Source organism: Phocoena sinus, chromosome 2 (assembly GCF_008692025.1).
Source record: "Phocoena sinus isolate mPhoSin1 chromosome 2, mPhoSin1.pri, whole genome shotgun sequence".
NCBI classification, from domain to species: Eukaryota; Metazoa; Chordata; class Mammalia; order Artiodactyla; family Phocoenidae; genus Phocoena; species Phocoena sinus.
In genome coordinates, this window is record NC_045764.1 from 124,390,173 (window position 1) to 124,406,639 (window position 16,467).

Below are 16,467 nucleotides of genomic sequence, written 5' to 3' on the forward strand. Positions count from 1 at the left end.
ATAGGCTGAAATTATTTAAGAATTACAGACTTCTTTTGTACTTAGCATCTGGAACAAATTTTGAGAAGCAGAACTCATGAGTACAAAGGGACAACACAAACATCAAATATGTTAGTAAATTTTGCTTATACTTAACTTTGATACTGAATTCCCAACAGTTTACCTTATACAGAATATAATATTGGTATTTTTTTGTTTCTAAAGCAATGATATGAGATCAAGATAATTCATTTAAACTGTGAGTATGATCATATTGAAATTATTATTTGCATATCTGACATTAATTGAAATCTTTATTTTTCTTTAGGTAGTTTAATGAGATGTTGGAAAAGAAATCTTCCACTAAAGTCAAATAAAAATAATAATCCACTTAAATTCTGATTTGTTTTTATTGTGTCACAGTACACTGTAAAGATTCTCCCTGGTCCTAATATTTAAAGTTCTTTACTCCTTTCTACTTTTCCTGCCCATTCTCTCATCCCATTCTGAGTTAAGTACAGAAATGTTTGAGTAAAAAATCACTCCTTCAACCCTGTTCTCACTTTTTATTTTTCATATCTTTTTGTTTCATTTTCTGTGGAATCAAATCAGTTTTCCATTATCCTTTTAAGAAGGTGACATTTAAACTTTTTTTTTCTTGAACATCTAACTCTTTACCAAATCATTTCTGTTCCTTGTAGAATATTGAATATGCCTATTCTCAGTGGACTGAAATCTGATCGCTTAAGCATATGGTCTTAAGATACTAGTTTATTTTCAGGGGTAAGTTATTGCATATTTCATTGTACATTTATTATTTTTTTCCAAAAAAAAGAATATATATATATTGACCTAAAAGAAATTTTGTCTAAAAGAAAACCTGCCTGTGTCCTGGATTTTAGTATTTCAGAAGAATTACCTTTAAGTTAATTTTTGTAATCCTTTTTAAATAGTAGGCCTCTTCACTAGTTTATGAACTGATTTTTACTATTCTGGGAGGTACAGAGCTTACAACAAATGTAAATTGGTTATTTCATTAATGTTTTGGGCAGAGAGAGAGAGATTGTCTATGAAGGATACAGTATGTGTAACTCCATTCTGGAATAAGCTATCTATTTCCTCACACACTAGAACTGGTCTGCAGACCCTATTTTGAGTATCACTGCTGTCCCTTTAAACCCATGTAATGAAGAAAAAGTTTATATTGACAATATCTATAGAAAAACAAAATTACTCACTTTCATCAAAGAATGAAGGATGCTTACTTATGGGAAGTTAGAGACATCCAAGTTTCATATGCATGCATTAAATATTGGTCTATTACTTCTATTCTTTTCTCAGGCATGTTTTGGCATTCTTAAAATTATAAAATAGGTTTATTCTATCAGCTATAAATGTTTTGATTATAAACTGTGCTTTTCTTTCAAAGTAAACATGACTTTACATTTTAGAAATTATATAAGTCAGGGTACTGCTGGGAAATTAGAAATATGCTATCTATTTCAAACAAAGGGGATATGAAACAGGAAATTGGTTACAAAGTGTCTGAAACACACTGGTATAGGGAAAGGGAGATGTGCCAGCAAAACAGAAAGGATTATATATGTCACCCTGAATTCAGAAAGCTGCTAATGTCACTGGACTAGAATCCATGACCCAGCAGGGCTGAAACTGGTAGAGATACCATAGATAGCAGAGCTGGAAACAAGAAGCAAAGTTCAACTACTGATGGGACTCATGGAATTCTCAGTCACAGTGTCTCATCTGTCCTGTAGCAACATCAGCAACTACCAGCGTCTACTGCTACTGTCTGAGCTACAAGCTTCTCCATTCTTCCAGCTTTCAAATTACCTGCCAGGGCCTTACGTTGACAGAACATCAGAAAGCAAGCTGAAGGGAGACTGGGAAATGCAGCTTGCAGACTCCCAGCTGTAACAGTTCAGAGTCAAGTATAAAAGGATGAGTGTAGAACTAGTACAATACATATAACCAGCTCAGTCCACCCCTTAGTCTACTTTTATCCATGCATATGCTTCTACACAATTTGAAATCACATAATATATAATCCACGCCTATATTTAACCTTTACATATAATACAAGAATATAAATGTCACTCTCCACCTCACAGCCTACAAACTATTCTTGGTAAAAACAAATATTCTACCTTCCCAAAAAGGAGATAAACAAAGATCCATCATTAATTTTATCCACCTCTTGGTAATATTATTCCCTCTTACAGTTCTGTCATCATTTCACTGGGGTATTCATTAACATAAATAATAATTATACTGGGTAGTGAAACTTCACCACCACACCAGCTCTTTATAGGAAAGGAAAGGAGAGGAGAAGAGGGGAGGGGAGAGGAAAAATAGTTATATAACAAGGAAGAAATCAGATATGCAGATCTATTAAAATCCTTATATCTGTAACTGGTCATAAGACTGCCTCAGTAGTTATACACAACTGTCTTCTTCCACCACTGGTCCTGCATTTATTAATTACTCAGTCTACCATTCTGGACATAGAAGTAAAAGGGTTACCCCAAGGAATCGCCTGAGTTCTCCACATACCTTTGCAATTCAATTTTTCCTGTATAGTGTTTATGAGTCACCCCAGTCAGTATAGTATTCCCAGACTTTGACTGTTAGTTTCAGTGTCAAAAGAATCTCAAATCACCAGATGTCATCCCAACTTACATTTCAGGGGAACCATTGATTCGTCCGTTGGTGGAAGTATTTCTCTCCTAGAACTGAAACATTAAAGCAATAGAGCTCTGTACTGGAAAATGGAAATTCTGTAGGATGAAAAGTAAAAATTCTGCAAATGGATTATTATTATTGTAATAGTGAGAGGACTGACGATAAGTTTCCCTGTTGATTGTTGAATATGATATTCTGGCTATTGGAGAAATTGTTTGACAATTCAAAGCAAATATTGCACCTTCTAAAACTGCATCCCCACTTCACAGGGCCTTGCCTCCTAACTGGCACTTTAACTAAAGCTTCATTAGGTCATTCCATGATTTTATCATGCCAGCTGCTTCTGAGTGATGGGATGCATAGTAAGACCAGTGAATTCACTGAGTGTGAGTTCCTTGAATGGAAGCAATGTTGTGTGGAATGGTGCTGATAAATAGGGCATTCCTTAACTCCATGGAGAGTGGCCCTAATAGAAGGTTTGTGAGGAGAAAGTGACAAATCCATATGCAAAATACATTTCTATGAATCCATTCATAATAAAAGTGACAGTGTAACCAAGCAGCTATTGAGTGACTGACTGGTCTGTTCAGGATATAGTGCCATATCAGAGTCTCAGCACTGGCCTTTGATGTTGGCAAGATAGCACTCAGTGATTGTAGAAACAAGATGAATATTGATTAGGGGAAGTAAAGGGCTCTCCTTACACTAATGCATTAAAAAATTCATTGTTGAGAAGTAGCAGCATCCTTGAGAAGCTCTGCTATCCTCTTAGGCAGCAAAAGAAAATGGGAGACGATGCTGCCACTGAAGTTATGGATGCAGGAGTGGCAGAAGCCAAGGTGGGGCGTGGAGGTGGATCTTTACAGGAATAAGCACCAGCTTCTAAGTCAGCTGCCTCAGATGAAGTGATTCCAGGATGTGGTTCATCATTATCATAATGGTCCCAATGAAGCTTGCCAACCTGTATTCATCATCTCTTGCAATGTGATGTTGCGAATGCTTCCAACAGGTTTGACAATTTTATTTTTCATGCCCTTAAAATTGGACTGGCATCCTGTCTCTTTTTGACAAATATAATGCAGCATATTTGGTCTTGTGTTAGTTCTACATCCTAAGCCTTAAGAAGACTTTCAGCTCTGTTCCAACTTTCCTGGGATACTGAGACCACCATGCTAACCCCATCTAGGATGAGAAACACATGGAGAAGAACTCAATTCCCTAAATGGCAGCCAGTGTCAACTTCCAGACACGTGAACGAGACAATCTGGATGCTCTAGTTTCGAGTCATCAAATGCTTGCAGCTGCATGAGTGATTCCTGTCAAGACTAATACAGATTGTTATCCCACTAAATCATGACAATAAATAAATCATAGTAATTTTAAATTACTGATTTGAGGGATTGTTTGTTATGTAGCAAAAGATAACTGAAGTGCAAGGAAAATCTATTCTCAAAAAAGGCAAGAGTCTGCTTTTGCTGGCAAGAGAGTCATAGGAGGGATTTAGTATTCCAAGATAGTCACCAGAATCCACCCAAATATTTATATTTCTACTTGCAGGGTTCCACTGCTTTCCAGGTAATACACTAATTTTCACCAAAGACACCTAGCAAGAATGTGTGTTACACAAATGTTTTAATGCGGAAACCTTCAAAATTAACTTTGGCGTTTCATTTTCCAGCTATATTTTAGCCCAATGTCTACATAAGATATGAGATTAGAAGCTATTTGGTGTTTTGACTGTGCCTTGAGCTTAACATTAAAGCCCTAAGGTTGATACTTCTTCCTGTAAGATTACAATGCAAGTAAAAATGTCCAGTCCACCCCATAATGTTAAAGCCATTATTGTCCATTTGATTTTCATGTTCAGCAGACACTTGGTCTCCCAAAGCCTTGCATCTGGTGACAACCAGATATCAGAAACCTACTAACACCTCTAGATTAGGATACAGGAACCTAAACCATCTGTAACACAGCTGGAGCCACTGCCACTGGACGTGCTAGAACTGCTGAAGGACGGCAGCCTTGAGGTCACACTGTACCCCTACTGCTATGGTGAGTCTATACTACAACAGACCAAAAGCAGAATGTGTCTTCCTTTTTCTGACCCTCTCTTCACGCAGAAGTCCTTCCCATTGCTATTAGATAATAAGAAGCCACTTGGCAAGTCTGGAAGTCTTCCAGCCTCAGAAGTGTAGGATCAGAAAGTAGAAGTGATCTGAGATAACAAATTACCAGAAGGGAAATATTTTCCACTGAAGAGATTGCTTTGAGTTTCATCAAAATGATTCTTCCTTGGGCTTCCCTGATGGCGCAGTGGTTGAGAGTCCACCTGCCGATGCACGGGACATGGGTTTGTGCCCCGGTCCGGGAAGATCCCACGTGCCGCGGAGCGGCTGGGCCCATGAATCATGGCCGCTGAGCCCGCGCGTCCGGAGCCTGTGCTCCGCAATGGGAGAGGCCACAACAGTGAGAGGCCCGCGTACCACAAAAAAAAAAAAAAAAAAAAAAAAAAAAAAATGTAAAAACATACAGATGAAAATTATTTTAATAATATATTTTGTTTAATTCAGTATGTCTAAAATACTATCTTTTTAACATGTAATCAATATAAATATGGTTAATGGTAACTTTAACAGACCTTTGCCTACCAAGACTTCACAATCCACAGTTTTGGACTAGCCACATTTCAAATGCCCAATAGCTGCTGTAGGTAGTGGCTACCATATTGAAGAGTGCAGATCTAGATAATAGGTTTTTTCTCTAGACTAATGTAGTGATATACTTTCTTACTTTTTTTCCCATTTTCTATCTTCTTATATTATCCTTTATTGCTAATGCCTATAAAGTACTTTTTATTTGTAAAAAAGTTTTTAAGGGCTTCCTTGGTGGTGCAGTGGTTGAGAGTCCGCCTGCCGATGCAGGGGACACGGGTTTGTGTCCCGGTCCGGGAAGATCCCACATGCCGCGGAGCGGCTGGGCCCGTGAGCCGTGGCCGCTGGGCCTGCACGTCCGGAGCCTGTGCTCCGCAACGGGAGAGACCACAACAGTGATAGGCCCGTGTACCAAAAAAAAAAAAAAAAAAAAGTTTTTAACTATAAAAAATACTAGCAAATAAATAGGCTACAAATAATACAAGTACTAAATGTTAAAATTATTATATTGAGAAACATAATAATTAAAATACCAAGTTATTAAAACTGTAATAAGGATTTTTAATAAATTAAAAACATGAATTAGAAGTCAAAGCTTTCTAAAACAGTTAAAAATGATGTAGAGCAAGAATTGCAAGATCAAGTATAAGCTTTGAAATCACATACTTGAATCTTAATTTCAACACTTCTAGCTCTGTTACCTTTGAAGAGTATGTTTCTTCTCAGATTCCTCATGTGTAATCTGGAAATAAAAGTGCCAGTTTTATCAATGTTGTTATGATGATTGATTGAAATATTGAATGCAAATCATGTAATCATTCTTTACAGAGAATTTCAATTTTTTTGAAAGAATTGAACTTTGAATTAGTAACAGAGAGTAATATATACGTAGAAAAACCAAAAATTCATTTTTGCCTTCTTGGTAGAGAGATGGACTGGTTAAAATATTATGATATAGAGCTAAATATATGACCCAACATAAAGATTATTGCCACAAACCATCATTTATATATATTTTAATGTATCATATATATATATAAATGAATGGATATATATAAATATAAATGGATATATATATAAATGAATGCTTATAGCAACAATTTATATATATACATACATATATTTACATATATACACATATGCATATATTTATGTATATATTACACATACACACATGCACACACACACACACACACACCTGTAAATGTATGGCTATCTTATTGGATAGTGCACGTATATACACTCTGATGTGGAATCCTGACTCTGTCCACTTTACTTGCTCTATGCCCTTGGGCAAATTATTTATGTACTTACCAGTTAAAAAAAGAAAAGACAATAGTACCTACTCCACACAGTTGTCATGAAAACTAAATGAATTATGATATTTAAGGAGCTTAGAACAGTGCCTGGCATATGTTAATCACTATATAAGAGTTTGATATTACTAGTGAATAGTTTTTAGCAGGGAAGTGATACACACCATTTTTTTGTTTTTTTGTTTGTTTGTTTGTTTTGTTTTGCGGTACGCGGGCCTCTCACTGTTGTGGCCTCTCCCGTTGCGGAGCACAGGCTCCGGGCGCACAGGCTCAGCAGCCATGGCTCACGGGCCCAGCCGCTCCGCGGCATGTGGGATCTTCCCGGACCGGGACACGAACCCGTGTACCCTGCATCGGCAGGCGGACTCTCAACCACTGCGCCACCAGGGAAGCCCTGAGCAAGTGTTTGAGATTTCTGTGGATTGTTAAGTGAAGATGTCTTGAGAGATACATTTTTAATCCTCTGGCATATCATTGATGATTGAAGTCTTGAAAGTTAATGAAATGACACTGGAAGGGTAAATAAAGAACTTAGAGGAACTAAGAACCCATAAAGTAATAAGATGAACTTATACTGTATAGTTTATAAAACATCTTCATATACTTTATCTCATCGAACTCTTACACTCACCTTGTAAGCACACCTTCTCATTGTTCAAATGAGATAAATGGGACTCAGAGCTTAGGCGTCTTGCCAGTAGCAGCTCCAAAATTTCTGCAGAGGAGTGAATTAGGAGAGGAACTCTAGTTAGAAAATGAGAATGGAAGCTGGAGCTAACGGTTTTAATGATGAAAATATCAAAGGTTGAGAAGTGGTAGAGATTATACAGGATATAAGATACCTTCACCACCATCTTCCTTTGCACAGCCACTGGCTATTTATAAATAAATTATAAACTGAGGGGGTATTTGTTAAAAAAAAGTATGATTCCATGGAACAACTTATTTCAATAAGCATTGGCATTCATGCTCCAAGCAATGTATTAAATTTTTCAAGAAGATTAACATAGTGAAGTAATGAATCACTCTGTATAGTTATGGGGAGACAATCTGAAATATATTTTATTATCCAATTATGAACTATGAAGAATAATCACATATTTATACTCATCTTTTAGAAATAAAATGAAGTCCAAACAAAACATTAAAAACTTGTTAAGGGTAGGTTCACCCCCATTTTAAGAAAACCTCAAGACTAAAATCCAACTTACCTCTTATGAAGGAAAATTACAAAAGGGTCACTTTGAATTGTAACATATCACTAACCTTGTCATAAATTTCATGAAGCTCAACTGACAGGAACCATTACAGATTGAAGTTATTTTAGATAAGGTTGCCTGGGAAACAGCCCGTGGCAAACATATATACTAAGGTTTTAGTGGGAGGTATAGTCTAGAGCAGCGAGATCTAGGGGGAAAAGGGAAATCAAGTAGGGAAGGATGGAAAGCAAATACAAGATGGTGTGTTTCCAAGCTGACCAGAGCTTCACAAAAAATGCAGCTTTTTCCATACAGGTCGTATGGAAACCACTGTGCCATAGAACAGTCCATCAGAGAAAGGAAGGAAGAAAAATATATCTGTCAGTTCCTTCTCATCTCCATATTTTATCCCAAGAGGCGTCCATCTTATCCCCCAACTACATTTGCAGTTTGTGTTACCTGGTACTTTTGGGCATCTACTGCAGAAGACAGATTTCATGCCCCATGCTGGGACAATTCATCATAACTCAGAAGTAGTAAGAGAGATCGTTGGCTTCTCTGAGTCCCTTATGTTTAGACTTGCTGCAGATGCCCAGCCATCACTTGAAGTGTGGCTGAGAGCCAGCAGTGATAGGAGCTAAGGCAGTAGGGGCAGTAACCAGCAAGTCTCAGGAAGTTGCCAAGGCCCAGAGAGCTGATGGATTCAGCAAATCTGGAGTAGATTAACTGGGTCTGATAAATGAAATTAAACAGAAATTAATTTAAATAATTACAGATGTAGCAATTTAACAAATATCTTGCTCACTTGCTATGTGTCACATATGATGTTGGATTCTAGCAAAAGCAAAGATTAATAAACCAACTCTTGACCTCAAGACCAGCAATCCCGCTTCTAGGCATATACCCAGAGTAAACCACAATTCAAAAAGACACATGCACCCCAATGTTCATTGCAGCACTATTTACAATAGTCAGGTCATGGAAGCAACCTAAATGCCCATCAACAGACGAATGGATAAAGAAGATGTGGTACTTATATACAATGGAACATTACTCAGCCATAAAAAGGAATTAACTGGGTCATTTGTTGAGACGTGGATGGATCTAGAGACTGTTACACAGAGTGAAGTAAGTCAGAAAGAGAAAAACAAATATCATATATTAATGCATGTATGTGGAACCTAGAAAAATGGTACATATGAACTGGTTTGCAGGGCAGAAATTGAGACACAGATGTAGAGAACAAAGGTATGGACACTAATTGAGACACAGATGTAGAGAACAAAGGTATGGACACCAATGGGGGAAAGCCACAGAGTGGTGGTGGTGGTGGTGTGATGAATTGGACAATTGGGATTGACATGTACACACTCATGTGTATAAAATGGATGACTAATAAGAACCTACTGTATAAAAATAAAAAAATAGAGAAAACCTATTTATTAGGTTTATAGACATGTGTGCAATTAAAAAAGAACACTACTGTTACCTTGAAAAAATAAAATTAAATTAAATTTTAAAAACTGACAAGACTAATCTAGTAATTATATTTGAGGAGAGTTAGATGAATAAAACCAGGGATGAATATAGGCAGAATTTCTCTGGTACAGATAGTGTTCATTCTTAGGTACTGGGTGCACAAATATGTTTGCTTTTTTAAAAATCAGTTTTACAAAATCGTTGAGCTGTACATTTTTCTTTGTGTTTCATACTCCACGTATTTACTTTAAAAATTATATTTGTGTGGTAGTTAGGAATACAGTTTCTGGAATCAAATGTCCCGTTCCACATCTTACTTATAAGTTGTGTGATCTTCGGCAAATCATTTATTCTTCTCCTTTTTAGTTCCCCATATTAAGTATCACTCACTATTCAGACTTCTTGAGAGAAAAAAAATGTACTTTCGTACATGTAAAATACTAAGAACCAGAAAGTACACGAATAAATTTAGATATTGTTATTATAAAATATGCTTATTGTGCAATATGTGCATATTTTTGATGAATATTATATATATGTGTATATAATCTCCTTGGCAATTTCTCCTTTTTTGTTCATCCTAATAACTTGCAGTCTTATCTTTTAGTACTTTATTTCTCTCTTGCAGTTATGTACATAAAAATATAGTACTAAAATGTAGTTTATGACAGTGCTATGAGGAAGACATTGCAATAGCCCACTTTATTTCCTTTTTCAGACATAACACTAAATTCTATGTAACAGCCTAAAGGATAATATTGTGTCATTTTTAATTCATATAACTGGAGGATTAAGCCATATCATCACTGTAAAATCCATCTTTACTACTTGTAAACAATTCACTGGATTGTTATCCTAAGGCAAACCCAAATGCTGTTAGCATATTATATATTATTTATGAGTATTGTGGAGATTAGGTCATTGGCATTAGATTAGAAGAAAATAAAATACCAGTGTCAAGCCTCAGAACAATGAATTGATCCTGGCAGTTGAGGAGCACGGCAGAGCAAAAACAGGAGAGTGTGATGTGCATTTTCTCCAGAATCCTGGAGACTACATAATGGGCACGAATTCAAGTTAATTTTACATAGAGTGGCCATATAATGTTTTTGACTAAACCAAGATTTTCCAGAGGATAAAGTGAGGTGTTATTAATAATTTTGCTGGAACATCCCAGAGTTAGCTAGGATTCCAGTAGGCAAACTGGAAGTAGAGTCATCTTAGTTACAAGGTTTCCTTGAAGGGAAATTTAGTCATTAAATGGTGTGTGTGGTGGGAAGGGGTGAGGTGGAGAGTGGATTAGTGGTTGTCTAAACAAAATTGCAAGGTCTAAGCTCTAAAGGGAGTTGAAATCTGAAGGATCCCCCAGATAAGGCAACACAGATGTTTCCTACAGTTGCTGACTTTCTCAGTTTATACATAGTTGAGTTGCAAGTGCCATCTCACTCCATGTAGCCTTTTAATGAGTCCATGAATCTTTTTGCTTTAAAAAAGATAAAATGGAAAGTATAATTGAAGCAACAGGCTCCCATACTCAAGGTTAAGTAAATATTGCTATGACATGGAAATATTAAGGTCAGAAAGTTTGGTATTGACATACAGTTCTCCTACCTAATTATCCATGACCGTAACTCCCAAAGCACCCACTCCTCTCCAAAGAAGCTTTCCCTCACCCCAGGCCCAATGTAGACACTTCTCTGTATCCCAGGGCACCCTTTGCACACTTTTCTCACAACACTTTTCACAAGCTCTCTCAGTTGTTGATTAACTTGTATGTCTCTCTGATTCTTCTTTAAGGCTTTTGATAGTACAGACCATGTCATTTTTACCTCTGTATTCAAACACACTGTCTACTGCCCAATGGTCAATAGCCATTGAAGCTTTTTAAAATACATGACTAATGTTTGAATAAAACTTTGTATTTTAAAAAACACTTTCACACCCATTTATTCTATTCAAGAATTCCTTAAACAGAGTACATGCCTAGTGAACATATTCAAGTTGACATTTTTTGTTATCTAGTCATAATAATGCAAAAGCTCTGCTAAGCTTATATTTCAATAAATCTGTACTATGTATTAAAGGGAAATTGTAAAAGTTGATTTGTTTACTGGCTATTATTCTATTTTCATTAGGCAGAGGAAGAAGTCATTCAGGCTTCCACATGTCTGGTAGAATGGTCCTCTCAGCAGCAATGATTAATAGATTTGTTCAGCATATTCAAGGAACATTGCAAAGTATCAGTGAAAGAACACCAAAATCTAGGATACTGCATTGTTGATCATAATATACATGATGTTTCAGCTTATTCCATAAACATCAAAATTCATTGCTGACCATTGATAAACACATTTATCCTTGTCTGAGAACTTTACAAGAGCTTCTTTAATTCTATTGTCTTATTTAATGTACTCTTGCCAACATCATCCCAGTGGGAACTGTTGTCTTCATGCTTCCAGTTTTTCCTTTGGAATATTAGTTTCCCTTTGTGCACTCATTTGAAACTAGACTTTCAAAATTTTAGATTTCTCCCTACACATATTATTCCAATGAACAATTTATGAGGATGATTAGACATACATATTTTAACTCATTTACCCTAGGAATCCTAATTTAGTTATGAAATTTCATTTTCTACTTAATTTCTAGTTTTTTATTTTTACATTACATAGGAAAATCTTAAAAGCTATAACAGAGAAGTGATTTATCCATACATAGTCTTAGGATTGTCTTCAATATATGTTGTTTGATACTCAACTTTTCATTTATAATGTTAATTATATATGCCTCTGTTATAGCCAAGATAAAAACTGATATTTATGATCGATAATAACTGAATACATCTATTTGATTCTGCTTATACTATGACTAAAAGTAGTCGGTGGGTCAGAAACATTAAATTCAATAACTTGTGTGTCAATATAAGAAAATATAGTCAAAGCCAAGTTCTTAAAAATAAAACTTGGAAATTAATACACAATGTCATTTAATTATGGCTTTACTAAATATTGAAGATCACCTTTGAAAAATTGTTCATTGACTTTTACAATATAATTATGAAAACTTAAATGTTATTTTATATGAACACTGGTTTGCATTCTTTCCTTGTCACAATTTTGTAACATTATACAATATATCTTCACTTTTTCATCTTACTTTTCCAATTAAAAAAACTTCTCTTCTGCAGTTGTTCATATATTATCTGGAATACATTTTTTATCCACTCCTTGACTTTATGCCAGAACTTTGGTTGATCAGTTGAAGCTGAAGCTATTAAAGAATCCCACAGAGATCAGTGAGTGTGGGTGGCCAGTACATATTGTAGCTTCCCTTTCTGTACTCAAAACTGATGGTTTCTGAATCTTCTAGACATAGTCATCAAGCAATCTCGTTTTGTGCTTCCTGTTATGGCTCCAGAGTTGTAGGTTTCAGACTAACTTGGAGACCTCCTTTGCCTCTCCTTCCGTTGAATGGACCATCATATGAACTTCAACATGTTCAATAATATAGCCACTGGATAAAGTAGAAAGTGTTTCCTTGCAGACAAGCTTAGAGTCTAACTATGTATCTAGGCCATTGATACTTTTTAATATAAAATATCTAGCGTACTCAAAGTAAATGTTATATATATAAAATATATTGAAATTATTTCTTCAGTTTGCTTACTATTAGGCTAATTTTACATATAAGAATGAATATATTTTGTTATTTTGTTTTCTAATCAGGCATTTACACAAATATAGTTAAACGTGGATTTTTCTCTTCAAGCTAATGAAAACCTAGCAAGATATTTAGAGAAACAAAGCAGTGTAGCAAACATTGACAGAAAATAGACAAGACTAATCAGGCAGCTGTACTAGATATTTTTAAAGCTCACTAAGTTAATCAGTTCCATTTTACAATATCAAGTTGCAAAAGACACACTGGTCCATTGAACTTGCCCTAACTGAAATGATACCCAGGGAGTACTTTAACAGGAATCAGCAAGAGAAACAACCTTCATCACTGAGCTGCTGAAGTTTTACTCTAAGGCCTCTAAGGCAAGGCTTACTTTCACAGAATTAAGATTTTTTTTTTTAAGTGTGCAGAACTGTGTGAAGAGAATTAGCCTAGGCTCATACGATTCCTGTTGATAGCCTTAGATCTAAATGGGATTATTCCAGTTTTAACTTCAACTCTAAAAAGGAATTATGTTAATAATTTTTCCTGATATTTCAAGGTATTAGTCATTCAACTTTCTATTTCAGACTTGGGTCACCCAAGTCCGCTGATCTTTGTCATAGTTTCTTAATTTTCAGTTTTAAGATCTATGTCTTCCATTTTAATTTTTGCTCACAATTAATAAATATTTTTCAATGATGATGATTATTTTTTTTTTTTTTTTTTTATGCGTTACGCGGGCCTCTCACTGTTGTGGCCTCTCCCGTTGCGGAGGACAGGCTCTGGACGCGCAGGCTCAGCGGCCATGGCTCACGGGCCCAGCCGCTCCGCGGCATGTGGGATCTTCCCAGACCGGGGCACGAAACCGTGTCCCCTGCATCGGCAGGCGGACTCCCAACCACTGCGCCACCAGGGAAGCCCGATGATTATTTTTGATGGGACTTTGTTAGACATTTTTACTTTGCATTTAAATATTTCTTTAACATAAAAAACCTGAGGAAGAAAATCGTAAGTGGAAATCTACTGTCCTATGAAGGAATCTACTTAGGATGATTGTTTCTTACTAAACTTGTAGAACTAAGCAGAGAATAAGACCAGTGATCTATGTCTTTTCACATACATGTGTGGGGCATAAAGAGAAGTAGAAAACAGTTAAGTCGATGGTTAGGTTGACAAGTAAGTAGGTAGTTAGGCGGATATTCTACTAGTTATAGTATCACTTTCTGTAGCAGACATTTTTTTTCTTTTTCTTTTTTTATTGAGGTATGATTGACATACAACATTATATTAGTTTCAGGTGCACAACATAATGATTCGATATTTGTATATACTGTGAAACGATCACCACAATAAGTCTAGTTAACATCCATCACCACACATAGTTACAGAGTGTTTTTTCTGGTGAGGAGAACTTTAAGATTTACTCTGTAAGCAACTTTCAAATATGCAGAGCAGCACAGGTATACCTGGGTAATATTGCAGGTTTGATTCCAGACCACCTCAATAAAGCTGATATTGCAATAAAGCGAGTCACACAAGTTTTTTCATTTCCCAGTGCATATAAAAGTTATGTTTGCATATACTGTAGCCTATTAAGTGTGTGATAGTATTATGTCTAAAAAATACACATTTTATGTACAAGATACTTTATTGCTAAAAAATGCTAACCATCATCTGAGCCTTCAGTGAGTCATAATCTTTGCTGATGGAGGCTTTTGCCTCAATGTTGATGGCTATTACTGATTGTTCCTGAAGTTGGGGTGATGGTGGAAATTTATTAAAATAAGACAGTAACAAAGTTTGCCACATTGATTGACTCTTCCTTTCACAAATAATTTCTTTGTAGCATGCCATGCTGTTTGATAGCATTTTACCCACAAAAGAACATCTTTCAAAAGCTGTAATCAATCTTATCAAACCCTGCCACTGTTTTATCAACTAAGTTTGTATAATATTCTAAATCCTTTATTGTCATTTCAACAATCTTCACAGCATTTCACCAGGAGTAGATTACATCTCAAGAAACCACTTTCTTTTCTTTTCTATCAGAAGCAATTTCTCATCCATTTAAGTTTTATCATGAGATTGTAGCAATTCAGTCACATCTTCAGGCTCAACTTCTAATTCTATTTTTCTTGCTATTTCCAGCATATCTGCAGTTACTAAATCCACTGAAGCCTTGAACTCCTCAAAGTTACCATGAGGGTTGGAATTAACTCTCTCCAAATTTCCATTAATGTTGATATTTTCACTTGTTCCCATGAATCATGAATGTTCTCAATGGCATCTAACAGAGTGACTCCTCTTCAGAAGGTTTTCAATTTACTTTGCCCAGATCCATCAGAGTAATCACTATCTATGACAACTATAGCCTTACAAAATGTATTTCATAAATAATAAGACTTGAAAGTCAGAATGACTCTTTAATCCATGGGCTGCAGAATGGATGTGTTAGCAGGCATCAAAACAACATTAATACATCTTCATCAGAGCTCTTGGGTGACCAGGTACATTGCCAATGAGCAGTAATATTTTGAAAATAATCTTTTTTTTTTTCTGAGCAGTAGGTCCCAAGAGTGGGCTTAAAATATTCAGAAAACCTTGTTGAAAACAAATGTGCTGTTATCCAGGATTTGTTGTTCCATTTATATAACACAGAGTAGATGTAACGTAATTCATAAGGTTCCTAGAATTTTGGGAATGGTTAATGAGCATGGACCTCAACTTCAAGTCACCAGCTGCATTAGACAATCAGCCTGTTCTTTAAAGCTTTGAAGCCAGGCATTGACTTCTCCTCTTTAACTATATCAGCACTTGCTGCTTCACCTTGCACTTTTATGTTATGGAGGTGGCTTCTTTCCTTAAACCTCATGAGCCAACCTTTGCTAGCTTCAAATTTTTCTTCTGAATCATCACCTCTCTCAGCCTTCCTGGAATTGAAGAGACTTAGAACCTTGCTATGGATTAGGCTTTGACTTAAGGTAATGTTGTGGGTGATTTGATCTTCTATCCAGACCACTAAAACTTTCTCCATATCAGCAATAAATAAGTTTTGCTTTCTGATCATTCTGTGTTCACTGGAGTAGCACTTTTGTTTCTTGCAAAAACTTTTCCTTTGCATTCACAACTTGGCTAACTGTTTGGTGCAAGAGGCTAGCTTTTGGCCTGCCTTAGCTTTCAATATGCCTTCCTCACTATGCGTAATTGTTTCTAGCTTTTGATTTAAAGTGAGAGATATGTGACTCTTCTTTTCACACGAACATTTAGAGGCCATTGTAGGCTTATTAATTGGACTAATTTCAATATTGTTGTGTTGTGTCTCAAGGAATAGGACAGCCCAAGGAGAGGGAGAAAGATGAGAGAACCGCCGGTTGATAGAGCAGTCAGAACACACAAAACATTTATTGATTAAGTTCTCCATCTTATACAAGCATGGTTTGTGGTGCCCCAAAACAATTACAAAAGTAACATCAAAGTTCACGG